Source organism: Nomascus leucogenys, chromosome 8, assembly GCF_006542625.1.
Source record: "Nomascus leucogenys isolate Asia chromosome 8, Asia_NLE_v1, whole genome shotgun sequence".
NCBI lineage: Eukaryota > Metazoa > Chordata > Mammalia > Primates > Hylobatidae > Nomascus > Nomascus leucogenys.
The window spans coordinates 58,461,235-58,485,429 of NC_044388.1; the positions used below are offsets into that span (position 1 = coordinate 58,461,235).

The window sequence follows — 24,195 nt, forward strand, 5'->3', positions numbered from 1 at the left end:
TATGTAAGCATACCTTGAACATATTGTGGGTTTGGTTCCAGATCCCTGCAACAAAGCAAGTCACATGAATATTTTGGTTTCCCAGTGCATATAAAAGTTCTGTTTACACTATATTGTAGCCTATTAAGCATGCAATAGCATCATGTCCACAGTATGTTCATGACTCGATTTTAAAATAGTGCTAAAAAATGCTAACAAATCTCTGAGCCTTCAATGAGTCATAATCTTTTTGCTGGTGGAGGGTCTCACCTTGATGTTGATGGCTGCTGATTGATCAGGTGGTGGTTGCTGAAGGTTGAAATGGCTGTGGCAATCTCATTGCCTCATTGATTGACTGTTTCACAAAAGATTTCTCTGTAGCATGCCGTGCTGTTTGATAGCATTTTACCCACAGTAGAACTTCTTTCTAAATGAGTCAGTCCTTTCAAACCCTGTTGCTGCTTTATCAACTAGGTTTATGTAACATTCTAAATCCTTTGTTGCCATTTAAACAATGTTTACAGCATCTTCACCAGGAATAGATTCCATCTCAAGAAACCACTTTGCTCATCTGTAGGAAGCAACTCCACATTGGCTCAAGATTTATCATGAGATTGCAACAATTTAGTCACATCTTCAGGCTCCGCTTCTAATTCTAGTTCTCTTGCTATTTCCATCACATCTGCAGGTAATTCCTCCACCGAAGTCTTGAATCCCTCAAAGTCCCCCATGAAAATTGGAATCAACCTCTTCCCAAACTCCTGTTAATGTTGCTATTTTGATCTCCTTCTATGAATCACAAACATTCTTAATGGCATCATCTAAAATGGGGAATCCTTTTCAGAAGATTTTCAATTCCCTTTGCCCAGCTCCATCAGAGGAATGGCAGCTCTAGCCTTACAAAACATATTTTTTAAATAAGACTTCAAAGTTGAAATGACCCCCTGATCCAGGGGCTACAGAATGGATGTTGCTAGCAGGCATGAAAAAAAAGCATTTCTCTTCTTATACATCTTCATCAGAGATCTTGGGTATCCAGGTACATTGTCAATGAAAAGTAATATTTTGAAAGGAATTTTTTTTTCTGAGCAGTAGGTCTCAACCGTGGGATTAAAATATTCAGTAATCCATGCTGTGAAGACAAGTGCTGTCATTCAGGCTTTTTTTCACTCTTCATAGAGCCCAGGCAGAGTAGATTTGGCATAATTCTTAAGATCTCTGGGATTTGCAGAATGATAAATGAGCACTGGCTTCAGCTTAAAGTCACCAGCTGCATTAACATCTAACAGGAGAGTGAGCCTGTCCTTCAAAGCCTTGAAGTGAGGCATTGACTTCTCTTCTCTAGCTATGAAAGTCCTAGATGCCATCTTCCTCCAATATAAGGCTGTTTCATCTAAATGGAAAATTTGTTTAGTGTAATCGCTTTCTTCAATGATCTTAGCTAGATCTTCTGGATAACTTGCTGCAGCTTCTACATCAGCACTTGCTGCTTCACCTTGCACTTTTCTGTTATGGAGACAGCTTCTTTCCTTAAAACTTCTGGACCAAACTCTGCTAGCTTCCAATTTTCTTCTGTAGCTTCCTCACCTCTCTGAGCCTGTATATATAACTGAAGACTTAAGGCCTTGCGCTGGATTAGGCTTTGGCTTAAGGGAATGTTGTGGCTGGCTTTGTCTTCTATCCACACCACTAAAACTTTCTCCACATGAGCATTAAGGCTGCTTTGCTTATCATTTGTGTGTTCCCTGAAGTAGCACTTTTAATTTTCTTCAAGAACTTGTCGTTTGCATTTCCAAGTTAGCTAACTGATGCAAGAGGCCTAGCTTTTGGCCTCTCTCGACTTTCAACATGCCTTCCTCACTAAGCCTAATCATTTCTAGGTTTTGATTAAGTGAAAGTCGTGTGACTCTTCCTTTTACTTGAACACTTAGAGGCCCACGAAGGGTTATTAATTGGCCTAAATTTCAATATTGTTGTGTCTCAAGGAATAAATAGACCAAAGGAAATGGAGAGACACAGGGAAACAGAAGAATAGCCAGTGAACGGAGCAGTCAGAACATACCGAACATTTATTGATTAAACCTGCTATCGTCTCACGCCTGTAATCCCAGCACTTTGGGAGGTCGAGATGGGCAGATCACAAGGTTAGGAGATCGAGACCATCCTGGCCAATATGGTGAAACCCTGTCTCTACTAAAAATACAAAAATTAGCTGGGCATGGCAGTGCGTGCCTGTAATCCCAGCAACTCAGGAGGCTGAGGCAAGAGAATCGTTTGAACCCAGGACGTGGAGGTTGCAGTAAGCCAAAATCGTGTCACTGCACTCCAGCCTGGCAACAGAGCTAGACTCCATCTCAAAACAAACAAACAAACAAACAAACAAAAAACCTGCTATCTTATGGGTGAAGTTTGTGGTGCCCCAAAACAATTACAGAAGTAACATGAAAGATCTCAGATCACTATAACAAATATAACAATAGTGGAAAAGTTTGAAATAATGTGAGAATTACAAATATGCAACATAAAGACACAAAGCGCGCACTCACTATAGGAAAAATGGTGCCCAACAAACTTGCTCAATGCAAGGTTGCCACAAAAATTTAATGTGTAAAAAACACATCTGCAAAGTATAATAAAACAAAGCACAATAAAATGAAGTATGCCTATATCACATTATTTAAACCTCACCATGATCACATAGTGTAACTGATTATTATTCACATTTTTCCATTGAGACAACTCAGAAAGACAGCTTAATTGAATTTCCCAACTATACATAGGCAGTATTTAGCCACCAGGCTCTAACCTCAGACAGTCTGGCCTCAGTTGGACAGTCAGACAGCCTGACTTCAGAGTCTGTGCTTCTGTTCCTTATACTGTGTTGCCTCACCTTGTTGGGTAACCAGAACCATAGCATCTTTCATAGTATTACGTGGGAACTATTACAACATGCATTGTTCTTCCCCATGGAGGATCATTCTGAAGCTCAGTCTAAATCTGAATGCCATCCTATCTGCCAAAATAAATCAAGCTTTCAAACCAATCTTTTTTAGTAGCTTGTGAGGCAGATCACAAGAAATGCTGGAGCAGAGGTGCAACGTAATACAAAAAAAAAACAAGACTGGCGTCTGAAGGCAATAAATGACAGCAGTTGATTTGAGGACTGCACATATAGTTGATAAGGTCACCTTAATTGAAAATTGATATTTGAGCAATTGCAGCTGTAGAGTGTAAGAATTCCCTATATAATCTGACAGAGTCTATAAATAGGAAACGGTCATTTCAGCGCAGACCAATGAGATGTGGTGAATGTTTGTTTGACCAAACTTTGTAAAATGTCAGCAGCACTTAGAAGCTGAAAGAATTAAAATCTGAAATGATACAATTCTTTAAGGCTCATAGCTAAAGTTTTCACCCAGTTTCTAGTAAAAAGCAAATGGAATCAGTCATTTTCCACAAAGTAGTTTTTATTAGTGGTTGCCTATATATTTATGTTAAAGATAAATGTAGTACTCCCCTTAGAACTAGGCAACCAGTGCCCCAGCCCTAGGGCCCAACTCTTTATAGAGTAGGTAGTTTCTCAATGGGCAATTTCTAGCTACACTTCTCCTTCAGCTTCAGTTCCAGAATGAAGATGCAATGGAGGGCTGTAGCCAACCTGCCGTGGACATTTTATATGAGCAAAAACAAGCTTGTGTAATTGTAAGTCACTGAGACATAGGGATTGTTTGTTACCAAACATTTCTTAGCTGACTGATACAAATCAGCATTTTCCAATCATACTATATTCTTTGGAAATATACTTTTAATGTATGCACACTGCACTATTCAACAAAAAAAGTAATTGTTTATTATTAAATGGAAAAATAATGTGATAGGACTATGATTACAGGTATAATCAAATCATTCCATGAACACAGATAAGAAGCACATAATTCCACATCATTCTATATAATTCTACCTGAGAAAATTTTAAAAACAGCTTTAAAGGGGTAGTGTCTTGTCAGATTGTTCCTAAAGATGACAAGAATCTCTGCTGGTAGAAAAGGGAGGCAAGGGCATTGTACACAAAAATGTACATGAACACTTCAGTAATGTCAAGGAACTAGTGCTTGCTTCCAAAGCAGGGACTAGGGAGCATGAATCCTGAAAGCAACCACGAAAGGAGATTCTAAAGGATCTTGAAAAACATTCTAAGGAATCTAGATTATTCTAGAGGCAAGGAGGAGACACCAATGCTTTTGAAGAGAGGTAGACTAAATCTGTGTTTTTGACATGCATTTTATAGAGGAAGGAACACTGCTTTTAGAGTCAGGGGACCAGTTTCTCCTGAGGCAAATTCACTCACGTGTGAAAGTATATTTCAGAGGTGCTTTGTGTATTAAATAAGTTAGTAGGTGCCCAGGAAATGATATTCAGATGTGAACTGGCTATAAGTACAGAGCATGTTTTGAAGGAGGGAGCTGATAAAAGCATAGTGTCCTGGAAATGTAATAATAGTCCAGGCAATAGGTAGTGGGTGAATAAACTAGGAAAACAGTAGTGGGGAAGCAAGTAACCAAAAGATTCAGAAACATTCCAGAGATCTAAAAGACGGGACTTGATAACCAACAGGACGCAGGTAGTGAGAATACTGGGAAAATAGAAACGCAATCATGGAGTCCTGCTAGAATGACAAGTGGACAAGTAAAAACAAGAACAGAAACAGAAGGCAATTCTATAGAAGAAAAAACAAATACGTGTTGGAAGCTTGAGAAAAAATTAAGATCATGAATCCATAGGCCCTATTAGGTGGAAAGTAAAGCTGCAACTGCGTGAATTTGATCAATGTCAGTAACATGGGTGATTTGGGCACCAGGAACACTTGTCTGTCCACAGTACGTAGGAGGATAGAGTGAACAAGGGCAGTAATTCAACTGAAAAATACCAGGTTTTTACTTCTAGATTTTCAGGAACGGTAAAAATGAGAATCAAACATATCAAATATCAAACACATTGTGAAGGAGACCAATATTCCTCATTTTGATCCTCTCTTCACCTACCCCTTGGAGAAGGCACTTAAGGTAGTTGCATGCATGTTGAAATTACATACACACATATATACATGTGAACACATGCATACAATATACAGACTAATACGTATATACTATGTATCTTTATATGGTGTATCTATAGTGTAAGATATATGTATGTATATATGTGTGTACAAGTTTCATTTGTGTATGGCAATAAAACAAAACAACCTTTGATGTATATATGGAAATGTATTGTATATATGTATATATACACACACATAGACACACATACACACATTCACACACAACACATAAACAGGCATTCCTTGGTATCCCTGGGGATTGGTTTTAAAACACTCCCTCCACCCCCTGCAGACATCAAAATCTAGGGATGTTCAAGTCCTTAGACAAATAGTGTAGTATTTGCATATAACCTATGCACATCTGTATACTTTAAATCATCTGCAGATTACTTATAATACCTGGTACAATGTAAATACTATGTAAATAGTTGTTATACTATATTATTTTCACGTTTGTATTGTTTTCATTGCATTGCTGTTTTTTATTATTTTTTTCCAAGTTTTTTCTACCTGCGGTTGGTTGAATCTGCAGATGCAGAACCCGTGGATACAGAGGGCTGACTGTATACATGTACACACATACACACAATAAATTAATTAATAAAGGTACCATATATTTATACGGTATATATGTATAGCCTAAGGTATTTACGTGTATATTCATGTATGTTTAAAATGGCACAGACTCAAGGCCAAGGAATAAAGGGTTTCTCTACTTCTACCTCTCTGTGCCTGCATCAGGATATGAGGAGGCCAGATTTATGAGACTGTTCTGAGCATCTTGAAGCTGCTATTCCAGAGCAGCTGTGTCCTTTCCACAAGGGAAGCTTTCCCCTTGTATCCTAATTGGGCATGAAATCTGACTCACCAGCACAAGTTACAGTGGAGCCGGCCAACAGAGCAGCTGCCTGTGAAAGCCACTTGAATAACCCACATCCAGTGACTGAAATTGATGTGGGATGAAACACGGGGCTCTGTTAACCTGGCAGATGCTACATGGAATTCAAGTCACCTCAACTCTCACCACTCACTGCAATGAATTGTCCTAGTTTGTTTGTCCTCACAGTTTCTCAAAGGCCAGAAGGGGCACAAGAGCCCAGATATTTTTATCCTGGTGGTAGATGTAATGACATAATATTGGCACAGTAACTTATTCTCTTTTTTTTCCATCTAGAAGCTGTTAGTATATTTTAACTTTTTCTTTTTTAATTAATTTATTTTTTAATTATACTTTAAGTTCTGGGACGCATGTGCAGAACGTGCAGGTTTGTTACATAGGTATACAGGTGCCATGGTGGTTTGCTGCACCCATCAACCCGTCATCTACATTAGGTATTTCTCCTAATGCTATCCCTCCCCTAGCACCCCACCCCCTGACAGGCCCCAGTGTGTAATGTTCCCCTCCCTGTGTCCATGTGTTCTCATTGTTCAACTCCCACTTATGAGTGAGAACACGTGGTGTTTGGTTTTCTGTTCTTGTGTTAGTTTGCTGAGAATGATAGTTTCCAGCTTCATCCATGTCCCTGCAAAGGACATGAACTCATCCTTCTTAATGGCTGCACAGTATTCCACGGTGGGTATGTGCCACATTTTCTTTATCCAGTCTATCATTGACGGGCATTTGGGTTGGTTCCAAGTCGTTGCTATTGTGAACAGTGCTAAACTTATTCTTTTTATACACTAACTAATTCTATTAGAAATTAGAAGGTATGCTCCCCGTGAAGAGTCTGATCTCTAGAGTTTGATCCATTGCATATTTGAAAATCAGTGTTCTACTAAAACACCTGTGGTTAATGTCCATTATTGGTGAACCTCTGTCAGGCTCTAGGCAAACATTATGTATTGAAGACAGAAAGTCATAGATCTCAAAATCACAAGCTTTGGAATTAGACAGTCTAGGAGACAAGAAGGTCTAACAATTATTGCTGGATAATGTTGGGCAAGTTGCCTAACCTCTCTGAGCTTCAGCTTCCTCAACTGCGGTTGCATATTATTTTTAACACAAAGGTTTGCTGTGGGGATTATTTAACACAGTGAATACAAAATGCCTGGTAGGTAGAAAGGGCTAAATAATGCAAGTTATAAGTATTAACTTACAACTTTTCCTTAAAACCATCACATAATCAAGATTGGTTTTAGGAATACAGTGAGACAACAAAAGAGTCTCCTTCGTAAAACCATTCTCCCTGCTGTCCTAAAATTTCATAATCAGCAATCCCTTTTTTTAGGTTTGCAAGTATTTCAGTTCTTAAGAATTCATTGACACAAATAAAACATCACTTCTGTGAACCCTAGATAAAGAAATTGGCTAATTTGCATTCCAGAAATCTAAAAAAAAAAAAAAATCTGTTCCCAAATATGCCTTTTGCTTGAAATGAAATCTTGGGCTTTGAGGAAATGGGGTTCAACATAGCTTAGACTGTTAATGAAAATTATTGATTTATATTCCCTCCTGATCACTAATTAGAGTTAATGCAACTTAATGACCCAGCTTCTCTGGAAACTACTTATCAAGACAGAGACACCCTAAGGAGCTGCATATGCTCATTCCGGACACTGCGGTAAGAGAGGGTACTATTGAACAGAAACCAGAATGATGGGGCCATAGGGAATGCTGGTTAGTTTGATATAGAAAAGCCTATTTTATTTTAGTCTCAGTAATGGTTATACTGAAAATCATTTCGACCTTATGAGGTACACAGATATAGGCACATATGTCTTTATTAAGCTCAATAAGGACTTAGCACTATAAGGAACTTCAAAGAACGTCTAGTCCAATCTCTCTTACAGAGGAAAAGAAGCAGAGGTGCAGAACAGCTAAACCATTGTTCAGGTTCACACAGCTGCTTAATAGCAAAATCAGGAGTTCTAGTTCAAGTTCCCTGATGTTCTCTGTATCATGTTCCTATGTTGATTTTTCTTTAAAGACTCCCTATGTTGAAATAAATGCCTGTGGTTTCCAAACAGGGATATGGATTGTGAACATCCAGGAATTCAGGGCGGACATGACAGGAAACGCGGATCTGCCTGATATGCCCAGGTTATATCCTAATGATTTTCTGATAATCGTTTATTTTCTTTATGTCTTTCTCCTACCCAGCTATGTGAAGAGTCAGGGTAATAAGCTTCTTGTTAACTCAAGCTCTACTCTGCGGTGATGCCCTAATGGCCCGTAAGAGTTAATGCTCGTGGCTGGGCACAGTGGCTCACGCCTGTAATCCCAGCACTTTGGGAGGCCAAGGCGGGCGGATCACGAGGTCAGGAGATCGAGACCATCCTGGCTAACACGGTGAAACTCTGTCTCTACTAAAAATAAAAAAAAATTAGCTGGGCGTGGTGGCGGGTGCCTGTAGTCCCAGCTACTTGGGAGGCTGAGGCAGGAGAATGGTGTGAACCCAGGAGGTGGAGCTTGCAGTGAGCCGAGATCGCACCACTGCACTCCAGTCTGGGCGACAGAGCAAGACTCTGTCTCAAAAAAAAAAAAAAAGTTAATGCTCCTAATCCCTCTCCTTGCTGCGTTTTCTTGGAACTGTGCACTGTGAGGAAACGTTTTCTGCAAGCACATGTTTGCATCCTCTTAAGCAGCTCCTCCTCAGAGGGGATCCTCCTACACCAGAGCTCCTGGAGAACGTTCCCTGAGAGTCCTAAGGGCCAAGGCTGGGGTTCCCTAGCTGTGGAGGGGGAGGCAGCCCTTCATTAGCAGAGCCTTCTCTTCTGGCCACCTGCAGGGTATCTGGCTATTCCTGACTACCATCTCAGCAGGTTCTCAATGTATATTGAGCCCTCATCTTCACCATTATCACAGTGTTGCCCTCCTGACCAACCTTATTACCACCTCTCTGTCACGAGCTAAAGAGAAAACTAAATTATAATTGTGTTAGCCTTCATAACAGCATGACAGTCCTGCCTGGTTTGAAACAACTTATGTCAGAAAATAGGGCCAAAGAGGAGCAAGTGTACGCAGATAAGAAGGGAGGAGAAACATTGGTATGCATTTAGACAGGGGCCACTGATGAGGACACCATGTGGGGGACAAAGTAGTTACTGGCCTAAGAGTTTGCGCAAGAAATGCATGCACAAACCCACCCACCCACACACATACACACACACACACACACACACACACACCACCACCACCACCACCGAGACATTCCTCATTACATAATCTTAAAGACCAAAGACAGTATTCCTTGATATGATCAGCATAATCTCATATAGATGAATATTGAATCATTACTTCCAAAATTTGAAACAACTCTCATGATTAGAATGATATCCTTTAAAAAGAAAAAACAGCAAAAAAAACTTTTTTCATGCACACCACTAAGAAAAGCATGGGAGCTTAGGGTCATCTATATGCATAATACTTTTCAAATGCATGCCCTTGGGAAATTCCCCTAGTCCTTTGGAGCAGGTTCTCCAAGAAATTCTGCTCCCTTTCCTAGTCATTCCTTCACAAGCTTCATAAGTGGAATCACAGTCCTCCTAAATTAAGTACTGTATACGTCAGGCTAATTTTATGTTTTTTATCACAATAGCAGGGCAGTCTTAGCAGCCTATTATTTTGTCAGCTTCCTCATTTAGCAAAGCAGCTTCAATTTATTAACAGTGAGGAGTGGGCATGAATCAATATGTTTCATTGGGCAATGTGTCATTTGTTAATCGGATATTGATGAGATTATTGACGCACAGCTAATTAATCTCAAGCCCAGTGCTAGCCTTCATATGTTTCCTTAATTATGTCCTTCATCTTAGTCTCCCGGCCATAGCACCCAGGCTCGGAACTGCAGACAGTGAGTGAGGTAAGCTGTCAGAGGTTCTTTTCACACATTTACAATCCCTTGGCAGTGAAATTATTTTCTTGGTTGTAAATAGGTATCAGAGAGATATTTAATAAAATTTGGCAGCAGTTTGATATTGATTGGTGTGGACTTGCTTCAAATCCAGCAGCCACAGAGTTTTGCCTCAGAAGGAGACTATTAAAAAAGAGAATGCTTAATTGGAATTAAACAATTGCATGAGTCAGTTGTCATCTGCCCTCTGGAATTTAAAAATAGTTCTTCTACAGACATCGTTCATACGTCCTCAGTTGAATATTTCAGGTAATTTTTGCTTTATTTTGTTTTTTACTTAAACTCTTTATCACCACTTTTCTTAGCTATGGACAGACATGGGAATAGAAAATTCAGGACCCAAACCTCTGATAGGTTTTAAAAATTAATACAGTCATAATTAAGTAACATGGTTACAATTCCACTGCCTGTACCTCTAAGTCCATTAAGCCAACAACAACAAAAATTTTTACATTAAATAAAAGTCTACTTTCCCATATGCTTCAAGTCTTCCTGGACTTCTCAATCAAAGTGTAAAGCACAGGTTCTAGCCCTGTTCATTAGTTCTGTCACCCTTCTATATGTGACAATCATTCTGAGCCTTAATTTACTCATCTGTAAAATGGGGCCAGTGACAGCTGACTTGGTTAACTCCCAGGATTGCTGTGAGATACGTAATTGTGTGAGAATACTTAGGATGTCTAGTATGCTATCTGATTACTAGACTGTATTTGTGTTGGTATAAATATTTATCAGAGTTCCAGAGTTTATTTCAAACGGGTTTAAGCAAAGTACTAGCCTGTTATAATTTTTAGCTTATTACTATAATTAGCTTGTTACTGTATTTATGTCCATTTATTAATTCCTCACATAAGGTTACATGGCATAGTGTAGCAAAAAGTGAGTGAAGTAAGCTCCTTTAGCACTTCAACAAATCTGGTTTAAAATGTAATTTCCTAGAAGTATGGATTTTAATAAGAAGCCCTGTTGAAATGTTTCAATATGTATCCTTGTAAAGCGTCCTTGTAAAGAAATGGGTATTTAAACAGTCGGCATTTTGAATCCAGATCTAGACTGAAAGGAAATACATGAATTTGCCAGCTACTGTTTCCTCATCAGGAACATTAGACAGTGACCCCTTTTTTCTTCCTAACTTTAGACTACCGTTGAGTCTAACAGGAACAATTTCAAGACATACATGATTGTTTGACCAAAAAGAGTTTCTCCGTCTCCATGGTGTGGGTATACATGGGCGTATTAAGATGATAAAAAAAAAGTTTAAGAGATGAAGATTAAGAAAACAGATAAGGAATAGAATTAGAAAGACATGACCCAATGAAAGTTGTCCAAAAATTCCCGTTCTTACAGCACTACAATGGGGAGATGTGTAAGGACATTAAGGGTTTCATTCAGGGCAGTAAGTTCTTCACTAAACATTGCTCTTTTATTCTGCAATTAGAAACTCTGCAGAGGGAACTAAATGACTATCAGGACATCACTCCTATGTTCTTCTCTCCAGCACAGGGCCCTGCACATAGTAGGTGTTCAATTAAGGTTTTTAAAATTGATTGTGCCTATCTGGACATCTGGGGAAATATTGTTGCTCAGGAAATGAAATGGTCAGTGTTACTAAAAGCAATCTTGGGGTGACTTCAGGTGTTTGTTTTACTCCATGTCATTTATATAGATCAGGGGAGAGAAGAGAGATGTCATCAGTAGCGTTGTGAATATAGCTTTAATACCATTGTGTTAACTTGAACTTCTCTCGCACAAGGCCAGTCAGATACCCTGTTCAATGCTAATGTTTCCTAAGCCTCATGGGCATGCCACCATGGTCTGCTCTTCCCACTGCACACTCCCAAGAGCGGCACTATTCGCACCCTAGCTTCAAATTCCATCTGTATGTTGATGACACTCAACCTTACTTCCAGACGATTAGCCAGGCATGGTGGCAGGCACCTATAATCCCAGCTACTTGAGAGGCTGAGGCAGGAGAATCACTTCAATCCTGGAGGTGGAGGTTGCAGTGAGCCTAGATCACACCACTGCACTCCAGCCTGGGCAACGAGTGAATCTCCATCTCAAAAAAAAAAAACTTGTCTATGAAATACCAAACCCATGTTTCTACCTTCCTCTAGAAAATTTCCACTTAAATGTCCTATAAGCAGCACAGAATCCTTCTCACTCATCTTTTTTTTTTTTTTTTTCTTTCTAACACTCAGGCCCCTCAGCTGTAGGTCTTTTGGAGTTTGCTGGAGGTCCACTCCAGACCCTGTTTGCCTGGGTATCACCAGCAGAGGTGGCAGAACAGCAAATTTTGCTGCCTGATCCTTCCTCCGGAATCTTCCTCCCAGAGGTGCACCTGCCTGTATGAGGTGTCTGTCGGCCCCTACTGGGAGGTGTCTTCCAGTCAGGATACAAAGGGGTCAGGGACCCACTTGAAGAGGCTGTCTGCCCATTCTCAGAGCTCGAACGCCATTCTGGGAGAATGACTGCTCTCTTCAGAGCTGTCAGACAGGGACGTTTAAGTCTGCAGAAGTTGTCTGCTGCCTTTTGTTCAGCTATGCCCTGCCCACCTTTTTTTTGCTTCCTTTTTTTGACATGGAGTCTCACTCTGTTGACCAGGCTGGAGTGCTGTGGCACTATCTCAGCTCACTGCAACCTCCGCCTCCCAGATTCAAGTGATTCTCCTGCCTCAGCCTCCCAAGTAGCTGGGATTACATGCCTGCGCCAACACACCTGGCAAATTTTGTATTTTTAGTAGAGAAGGGGTTTCACCATGTTGATCAGGCTAGTCTCAAACTCCTGACCTCAAGTGACCCATCCGCCTCAGCCTCCCAAGCTTCTCACTCATCTTTAATCAAACACCTATTCCTACCACTTTGACATCCTAACTCTTTATCAAACCCTCTCCCTTTTTCCTCGCCTCGGTCAATGACCTGCGTCATTTTCCCCATCCCCTTCATGCTGCTTGGCCTGGAATGCTCACCCTCAGAACCAAGCGTACTTGTTCTCTGGTCTCAGTTTAATGTCACTTCCTCTGGTACATGCTCCAAAATCCCACCCACAAGTCTGGGTTCTATACAAAGGAACTCTCGTATCATCCCATGCTAATTCTATCATACAACTTTTATAAAAACCTGTTTATTTGTCCAGAGCATTTTAGCTGCAGTTTCCTTGAGAAGAAGAACTGTGTACTTGCTGTTCTTCCCGTTCACTATTCTATGTCCAAGCCTAGCAGAGTTCCTCAAATATACAGGCATTCATAAATGCTCACCAAATTAACTTCACTCTACTGGGATGTGCTCATTATCTTCTCACCAAATATATGTTCTTCTTTTAATTTCCTTCTCTTTTGGTTAATATACTCAGTTGTCCAATCATAAACAATGCTTTTTAAAAATTGCTATATTTCTCTCATTTAGTAGTTGGCTAGACCTTTGTACCAGGCAGGAAAATGGATTGTTAAATTCTCATGAGGCCGAGGCGGGCGGATCACGAGGTCAGGAGATCGAGACCATCCTGGCTAACACGGTGAAACCCTGTCTCTACTAAAAAAATACAAAAAATTAGCCCGGTGCGGTGGCGGGCGCCTGTAGTCCCAGCTACTCGGGAGGCTGAGGCAGGAAAATGGCGTGAACCTGGGAGGCGGAGCTTGCAGTGAGCCGAGATTGTGCCACTGCACTCTGGCCTGGGCAAAAGAGCGAGATTCTGTCTCAAAAAAAAAAAAAAATTCTCATAAAATATATTAGCCGGGCATGGTAGCACAGACCTGTAGTCCCAGCTACTTGGGAGGCTCAGGTGGGAGGACCACAAGAGCTCAGCAGGTGGAGGTTCCAGTGAGCTGAGATCATATCACTGCACTCCAGCCTGGGTGACAGGGAGAGACTCTGTCTCAAAAAAAAAAAAAAAAAAAAAGAAAAATTAAATTACACAAACTTAAAATTAAATAAATTAGATTAAAAAGGCATTGAATGGTTAAAACTCATCACCTCCTTATTATTTTACTCCAGTTTACTATTACTTATGCACTGAGATCATCCTCCCCCATTGTGTCTGGTGGAAATACTACATAATGGCATGTGGCTGTGTGTTCAGTGGCGACAGTGTGTCCGTACCTTGAAATCGAACATGGTGACAACGTTTACACCATAAAAAATCAACAAATGCTACACACCTGCAACTTTCCTTTTCTTTTGGAGAACCTGTTGTAAAGCATTTAGACAAGCACTCTCCCACCCTCACTGACTATGATACCTGGCCTGGCCTCATGGCCCCTGGTTACAGTAGGCCCACCACCTCTGCCTTCCCCTCAAATTCTCCACGCTTCTGCAGAAACACTTTTCCTACAACATAAATACGATCAAGTCACTCCTCTACTTAAACTTACACTCCTGCTCAGCATCTACATAGCCAAGACCTCACTCCCTACTGTGGTTTCTAAGGCCCTTCAACAACCCAGCCCTGCCTCTCAAGCCTCCTTCCTACCACGCCCTTGAACTTTCAAGGCTCCGGCTATGCTGTACCTCCTGCAGCTGTGACTCTTTAACCTCTTCTCATGCTGTTCCTGCTGCCTAGGCTGCACTCAACTACCTTGTGTGTTTGGCAAACTTCTGGACGTCATTTGAGTTTCAGTTCAAATACCTAATCCTTGCTAAAGTGTTGCCTGACTTCTTGTCACTGAAGAGTTCCTCTCCCGTGCCGCCACCATCATCACCCTCACACAGCAATCACGGTGCTTATCATGTTCCTGTATTTTGGGGTTTTCCTCTGTCTCCTCCACCTCACTGAGTCCTTCAAGGGCAGAGACAGTGTGCCTGTCATCAGGCATGTCATATGCTGAGTGTTTATGAAGTATTGGCTGAAAGAATAAATGAATGAATGTGTGGGAGTGAATGAGGCTAAAACCACTCACCAATAAAATGAGTTATTCAACCATGATGGTCATGGAGATGACAGTAATACCACAGTGGCCAAGACATTAGTGATTCCTCATGGTAGATATCATCCAGGGACATCCCAGAGGTCTACAGAGGTACAGGTTTTGCCCTCTCCCTATATCATTTTTTTTATGGAAGTCAAACCAGGTTTAAATTAGCCACAAGAATCTGAAATAGAAAACAGTCACAGAATAGGATCCATGTTCTTAGGCATGTGTACAATAAGAGAGTGTAATCATGCTTGCTTTGTTCACTGACAACAGAAAATTTACAGCCAATTCTATTGTAGCTTCAGATTGTTTACTACAACGACCATTTCTTCTTTCATGACAGTTGTGTCTCTTACTTAATCAACAGCAATATGACTGCTAACATAATTCAGATCCTCAGTGAATAACCCAATTCAGTGTACCTACAATAGTGTACCTGTTTGTTGTACACAAGTTGCCTCATGCTAAGTTTTCTTTCATCTGCTGATCTTATTCAGCAGATATGATGCTATGATTAGCAGATTCTCTCTGCCAATCTAGGACTTTGACCTCACTTTCATTCCAAAAACCTTCCTCTTGTCAAGAGGTATAGCCAATCTGTTAACTCTCTCCACGAAAAAAAAAAAAAAAAAAAAAAAAGCGAGTATCAGAAACTCCTAGTTTTCCTTTTGCAGTCTCACTGGTCAGTTGACAGATAATATAAAACATTAACAAGAAATGTATTCAGGAGATGCTTCTTAGGTATGCATTTTGGTTCATTCTGACCCCAGCAAGGATATCAAAGATGGCCCAGACAAAATCAGACTCGCGTAACTCCACTGCAGAGAATCTGAGACTGAACTCAAAGAAAAAGCAATCACAGATCTATTATCTCCAAGACTTTCCCAAACCCTAGAGAGATAATCCGTAGAAACCAGCTACAAACTCACCTGCAGGCTATTGATCATAGATCCTACAAGCAGGCTGTACCATCCATTCTCAGCTAACTCTATGAAAGGTGGCTGATAATTACATGGTAATCTAGAAATTGCTGATGGTCAAGATGGGTCTAGTTCAGATCACAAATGACCTATTTACCATAATAGAGAGGAAACTGTGGTTATATGTTAGAATTCATACTTTCAAACAAGTAGAGAGAGACAAAATTTAAATCATGTAGCCAAGAATTGAACCAGATATAGATATACACATATAAAAGCAAACACACACTATTAACACTATTAACAGATGGTTATCTGCTTCATTCTAGGGTTCTAATATGACCATAATATTGGAAAAAAATATATTTTTTTCTTCTATCTAATTCCAACATAGTATAACAAAACAAAGGCGAACAAGAACACATATTGTAGGTATTAGCAATCTAGCTGGCAGCTGTAATACACGAATTAGGCCAATTTAGAAGGAGCTGGCAATTTTTGCAGCTCAAATAACTCATGAAAGATTCTAAGAAGTCTTCCTCATTACGAAAAGAATAATAATTTTTGTTAAACCAAGCCTAGACATCAATATATATGACAACAAATGAAGAATGTTAGGATTTACTTAGAATGACACTAACAGAAACAAAAAGTGGGCCATAAATGTAATATTAAATTTTCTAGTAGCCACATTTGTAAAAGGATATTTTAAGTTAAAAATAATTTTAATAATATATTTTATTTAACTCAATATTTCAAAGTCATTTAAGCCGGTAATCAACATAAAAAATTAACAAGCTGTTTAATATTCTTATTTTGTATGAAATCTCCAAAATCAGGTATGTATTTTATACTTACATCATATATTAGTTTTCATTGAAAATATTGAGCTGTATTTATTTAGTTCCAGCTTCATTGAGATATAACTGACAAATAAAAATTATATATATTCAAAGTGTAGAATGTGATGACTTGTACATATACACTGCAAAATGATCACCACAATCAAATTAATTAACACATCCATCACCACACTTGCTACCAATGTGTTTGTGTGTGTGTGTGTGTGTGTGGTATGTGTATATGGTGAGATCACTTAAGATATACCCTCTTAGCAAATTTCAAGTGAACAATACAAAATTATTAGCTAGTCACCATGCTGTACATTAGATCTTCAGAATATATTCATCTTGTAACTGAAAATTTATACCCTTTGACCATTTTCTTCACCTCCCAATAAACTGTATTTAGATTTCATGAAATTTAAAGTTGAAGAAGTAAATTCACATAACCATGTTTTTCCAATAATCTTAAAAGTTTTTAGTAACTAAATCAAATACCAAAAAATCATTTTTATACAGTTTTTATAACTAAAATTAACAAAACTGATTCCTCTCTTTTGGAAAGACTTATTTGTCTTGTGTCAGAAGCATATCAATTTCAGAATCATGTCTGTCCAAGTTGAGCAAATTCACTAACTCGTGTCAACTCAGTATTATTAACATTGACTTCAAAAATGTATTGCATAAACTGAAATGCAATTTTAAATTTGTCAATACCAACAAAGCGTTCTACAATTTTCTTATAGTTTGTTTAGCCAATTTACACAATGCTGTTGATTACAGTTAAAATATTCTGCATATTGATTTATGTTAGAAAAAATGTATAAAATCATTATTATTGACCATGAAGTCATTATTATTGATTTCAACATAAATTCTTATACTTGCCTACTGAGATCACAAATAAGCTTTTCCTTTCTTAGAAGCTTTAGATATGGCTCATTTATATCCTATGTAGTTTGGTGAGAAAATATAAATTGCCATTTTTGCTTTTTTAAAAATATTTGTGGGTATATAGTAGGTATATATATCTCTGGGGTACATGTATTTTTGCTTTTGAGTTTTGATATTGAATACATTGAGCATTCTTTTTATTGGAGTTAACTGCACAGTAAGTCTTCGTAAAATTATTTCATGATTCCACCAATGAGCACCAGAAAAGAACACAAGATCGTTAAATTCGTTGCCTTCTGTCTCTTTCCAAAGTTCCACAAACTGGAGATAATCCGTGACATTTGCACATCTATATGGAATGATTTTAGTAACCATATCCATGACAGTCTTCACAGAATCTATTTCAGAAACGTTTGCAGAAATATACAGTGAAATAAAGGGAAATAGTATTTTGCTTTAATATGCCAGCAAAATTTGATTTTTTATCAAATACAGTTAGAACACTGCCCATCATAATAAAAAAAACTAATATTTTAATATCTAGGTTAAATTCTTTAATACATGTAAGACTAAAAATATAAATTTTAAAAGCTGGGAATTAACATTTATTTATAAATTTGGAAGTCCTTTGAGACAAAATGTAGCAAAGTATTGAAAGGGCAGTGTCTCTTGTATCACACAACTCATCCAAAGCTAAAAAATAGTACTTGAAATTTTTAAAATTTTGAATAAATTGGTCTTTAGTATAGTTAAGTCTTATATTCTACAGACAATTATTTGGTAGCTTAACTGAAGACCTTTTACTTCGTATGAAATATTGCTTAGCCTTAACCTCATAATATTCTAACAACATTTCCATAACTAAAATAATAATATATTTTACTCTCACTCCAGCTAGAAGTGGGGTTTGTGGGTAGTGTTACTGAGAGAAAACTTCTTATCAAATTCGCTATGTGCTTTCTGAATATGTCTCTTTATGTTTCCAACTTTGCCATCTTAAAAATTTGCTTATACAGCAAAGAAACCAGCTTCTCCAATTGGCTCTGCTGCAGCAAGTTGCAATTGCCATTCTTGGTGAAACTGGTGACACACCTTCTTCTAATCTAGAAGACTAGATCAGTGATGTGTTTCTGTGAAACAGCCCACATGCCCAAAAGGGTCACAATACGACAGTAATATCTCACACAATTCAGCCATTCACAAGAAATGTATTCCTACCAAACAATGAAGTTGTGTTTGGTGGAAAATAGTCTGCTCTACTTCCGATTTCAAAATTGAATTAAAATAAATTGCAATTAAATAAAATGTGAAATTCAATTCCTCAGTAGCACTAGCTACATTTCAAGTTCTCCATTCTCACAGGTGGCTGGTGGCTACCTACATATTAGATACCTAGAAGCTTTGATGATTCAAGGTAGAAAGTAGGGAGGGAAAAAAGGAAGACAGGAAGGTAAGAGCCAGTTCTTGGTTTAAACACTAACAGTAGTTAGATTAAAACAAATTTCTTTACTCAAATACTCATTTAATGCAGACCTGGATAACGCTTAGAATATATACTAATGTATGCAATTTCAACAACCACAATTTAAAATAATTGTCAACTATCTTTAAGTTATGTATATAATAGTAGGAGTAATTTATAATGTCAACATATTGAACACTGTCCATTTTTCCACAATAAAATTGAAAATGCACATTTGAAACCCGTGTGTGAAAGGCACTAGCTCTTACATCAACTGGCCTATCAATCCTTTAGATGTCTCACAGGAAGCTCAAAGGTGTTATTTCCAAAGTTAACTCATCATCTCTAAAAAATCACCCTGCTCCTCTTCCTGTGTTCCTATATCCAGTATCTAGCACAGTGGCTGATACACATTAGAGCCTTCAACAAATCGCTGCAGAATGATTAAATAAGTGAACTTACTTGCATTCCTAAGCTGAAGTTCTTAAGTACTTATACAAGTTGATAAACTCGCATTTTATACAACGTTTTAAGTATATACAAAAAGTTACCAGTCATTTTAAATTTATAACGGAGGGAAAGGGAAAAGCTTATAAAAATAAATTCCACAGTAAAGTCAAGAAATCTGATATCAACAATTGCATACCACAATGAAACTGCAAGCCAATCAGACAGAGTTCTTCAACACCATTATCTTGGACTATCTATTGCCACAAAGATTAAATCATTGCTTGCTTTTTTTGCATTTATCACATTTTACAGCTTAGTAAGAATAGGTGAGAAGGGACCCATGACCTCTATTTCTGAGATAATTGGCAGTGCCTGTTGAAATTTGGTTTCAAGTTTAAAAACAAAGACTGGATATCATTAATTCATGGAACTGATCATTTCATTCATACCAAGAACCTCCTCAACGTGATGGGTATAAGATGCCAGAAAAAAAAAAAGGGAGGAAAAAAGTGTTTCTTTTGAGAGTAATGAAATATTACCCTGTTCTTTTATCCCCATTTTCTGTTACAGTCAGCAACCAATGAAACGAGTATGGGCCAATCTCAATGAATTGAACCACAAGTTGGATTTCTTTGACACATTAAAGCTTCAATGTGCCTTCAACCACACTAAGGCATTAGATTTTCTCAAAACTTTTATGAAGACTCTAGGACAGACATAGTTAACTTCTTCCATCTAATGGAGAAACAAAGACACAAGATGTCAGACATCAACTAAATCATGCAATTAGATGAACACAGTTTCAAAGAATTCAGATCTCTTCCCTGAAAGGCTAACAATCTGCTGGACCCCATTTATAGCATAGCGTAATATTGACAGATGCTGTGGAGACAAGAGAAATTCTCATCCAAAGTAAAGAAAGTTGAGGACAAAATGTGAACCTAGGGAAAAAAATGAGTTTGAGTTGCTTAGAAATAGTGACATGAGAAGGTGAAAAGCAGATCTCAGAAAGTCCAAAATAATTCTGTTGCTGGCAGCACTTTGGGACTTTTAAGCATCTAACAATATAGGAAGGGGAAGGAAACCGTGACGTGACCCAAATGAAACGATTTCACTTAATGAATTCGGACAAGCCATGTTTCCTCAAAGCATTCCATTAACCATGTTTTGTCCCGTCGCTTATGTAAAAATATCATATTATGTAAGTGCCTACGTTTAGACATGTAGATAATTAAGATAGAGGTTTAATGTCCATTTGGTTTTACAAAGTTACGACATTTCCTATACAAAGTCAGGGGCTTATTTCCTCCCTAATTCATTTGATAACTTGCCTTGATGGTAATATGAGTTGTGTTTTAAGATATTATTTGTTTAGCCCAGGGGTAATGTAAATTCTAAAATTTAACTCTAACGATCTGAATAATAACACACTATATTTATACATGGCCAACTTACTGCCATTTATGTTTTGTTTTCTCTATACTTTTGACTAGAGTACTAGGGGGAAAAAGCCCCAAGAAGAGACCTCCAATGAACAATTTTCTGTGCACAATGACTACTACTGGCATCCTACAAGATTTTTCTCTGCATACCACTGGATACATTCTGTATACCCAACATTTGAAAGTAGTTTTCTATTTTACATTTTCTTAATTCTAATTAAACAACTCTTAATCTTGACTTTAATGGCTGCAATTATGATACTTCATTATGTTAAATGTTAGTTGCAACATAAGAATAAATTGTATAAACAGTTTAGCTGCAATTGCATGGTGTCTAACTGTACATTACTCATTAACAAGATGTGGGTAGCAGCAATTATAACATTTCCTCCTAATGTCCCCATTTATTGAGTCTCAGCAGCAAGCCCCCTTTCACATCGCACACTGATTGACGATAGCAGCTTTTGTGCTCATGGAGAACAGGCACTATAACCCGCTGGGTGCCTCCAACTCAGATCGATGAAAGTACACATTAGCTCTTAGCCTCACAGGCCGGAGTTCTTGAAGGTCAAAATAGCCATCAGCATCACTGTAGGGTATAAAAATCATTTCACAAACTGTGAACAAAAACAACACAACTTGCTTTGCAGTTTGATTATTGTTTATAGATACAGCAAGCCAAGAATTAAAGCATAGCCTTGGGGCAGCATAATTATTTACAGCTGAAGACTCATATTATTAGCGTTCTCCTAATTGCTTGAAGTTATATCAATGTTAGTTGATTTAACACATTTCTTATAACATACATGGAAATTGTTTCCTCTGCATATGGAGTGTCAGTTTATCTGGGAGATGGTTTCTTAATTTATCAAAGTTTTTTTTTTCTTCTAATTGTTCTTTTTTTCTTTGAAGGAAGATTCTCCCTTAGCCGTAAGCAGGGAGAAGAGTTGAAGCTGAGCTTTAATTCATCTACCATATCTTAATGCTAGCAATACTAGGATCATTTTTGTTTATTTGTTTTCATTAAAAATTGAATCCATAAAGCTACACATTTCCATTGGAAAATGTGTCAAACTTTCCTCCAGATGGTTCATACATTATCTTTTCTTCTTAGGTACCTAACCTGAAATTTTAACATTAAGAGCACAACCACATAGCTCGTAAAAGTGTTAGTGATGTTGAAGTCATGAAAATCTTCATACATTGTAAAATCTCAAATCTTGATCCATTGGTCATATATTTTATATATGCATAAAGAAGATAAAGCTAAATATGTAGCTATAATATAGATGAAAACTAACAGTAATATTGAAGAATAAAATTAAAGAGAAACATTCAGGTAATACTGTTGTGGGTAGAGTTTGGAATTTGTAAGGGTAAAAATGAACTCCTATTTTTTATGGTGTTCTCTACCTGGACGCAATTATTCCTTTTCTGTAATATATTTTCTACCTATAGGTGGCGACACCTGTACTGTTTCCTTTTGAAATGTTCTTTGTGCCTGGGAACAAATGGACTGCTGCTAGGGGAAGACAGAGTTGAACTTAGAGACCATGGTGTCAAAGCCTTTCAAGGCTAGAAAAGATCTTAGGACCAAGTAGTCAATTCCTGCAACATATGATATCTGAGAAATAAGGCCCCAAGAGACTAAGCTAAATGCCCAAGATCATGCTACCAGTTAGTGAGAGACCTGGAAAAATAAAGAAACTAGATTCAGAAATAATAACCTGAGACAATCCGTAAACATAAAAAATAAACTCTTAAGAAAAACATTTGCAAAATATCACGTGGAACCCTATTTCCACAAAGTGGACTTGGAATCATTCCAATAAATTACGTGTATTTAAACCTAAATCCTAACGTTCATTTTTTTTCTTCCTTCACGATAAATGGCCCTCCAAAATATTATGATAAAAGAACTAAGGTCTCTTATTTGAGAAAATGTAATGTTTATTAAAATGTTTCCCAAAGGGAAATATCAATTTAATGGCTAATGTATGTTTTTACAAAATTGATCACCACTTGCAGATATGAAACTAGAGAATATCTGAGAAAATTGCTAATGGGGCCTATTGTTTAGAAGTACGCCAAAGCAAATACCAAAGGCTTTGATTCTGGGTTACAAAGGTCACCCAGAAATCTTATGAAATTTAAGCTGTGATTGTTAACCTGCTGAAAGTTACCACATTACTTAACACTTGTGATCTTATCTAAGAGACATATGGTATAAATATTTCCAAAGATTTCTAAGGACAATTTTGTTTTATCAAAGGGAATATTATTTAACAATTCTCTTTATTTTATGGGCCTTTAGCAAAACTCTTGCTGCTGCCTGGAAGAAACAGAAAACCTGAAAATGGTATTTTAGATTAATTTAATTTAGATTTTCTTTGAACAAATTACAGTCTCTACAGCGACCCTGGTGGATTGCTTCTGGAATCTGAAGCAGCCTTGGTCCCAGGCATCCCATGAATACCATTCTGTAAAAATGGAAAGAACTGATGAGGTGGTGAGCGACTAGCAGAAACCTCTTATCACCGTGGGTGATGCTTAGTGCTGGAGCCATCATCTTTCCTAAGAATTCAGCAATGGCTTCCCTTCTCCAGACAGAGATTACCTTAAACAGAGAATGGTAAATCAGGCATGGAAAGGTCATTTTACATTGAATTTTGTAAAGTATGCCTTTTCTGTTTTTTACATAGTTTTCTTCTTGGTTTATTTTATCTATATTTAGAAAGCTATTAAACAATCAAAATTAGTTAGATGGAGAAATAAAAGCTGTAAGGCAAATTAAAGTTTATAATTTAGTATTCTCACTAAGCTATCACATTAAAATATTTTTCTTCTCAAAGGTATATCCATATTTTTCCCAGACTGAAAAATTGATTTTCTTTCTTTTGTTTTTCAGAGCCACCCAGCTTCATTTTACTTTTTAAAAATGTTTTTAGTGCCACCTTTCCCTTGTATAAATTATGCATCTCAACTTTTACCTTTAGGTTTGGGGTAAAATAACTGCTTTTTGTTTGCCATTGGCTAGGGTCTTTGCTTTATACCACTTGGTTCATAGTAGATACTAAACACATTTATATTTTTCCCATGTCATATACTAAATAGGTGCAGTATAATGTTACCTCATTTTCTCACCTATGAGACTTATTATTCCACAAAAATCGTGTCTTAAAAAAAATCTCTTAACTGCAATAACGGTTTGATTGTGGTAACTACTGAGGGATTGAAAAACTACTGTTCTTTCGGCCCCATCTTTCATAAAAATGTCTCATTTTAGGAAACATGGGTGCACTCAAGGTAGAAAAAAAATTTCCTTGTCGTCTATTGCATGGAATCC

The 24,195-nt window shown here is 37.8% G+C and overlaps 1 long non-coding RNA gene across 1 annotated transcript in view; it reads right to left on the reverse strand.

Annotated features, from left to right (window-relative positions):
* The window catches only part of LOC115836270, a 260,658-nt gene that overhangs the window by 64,254 nt on the left and 172,209 nt on the right, over positions 1–24,195 (reverse strand). The window lies entirely within an intron of this gene.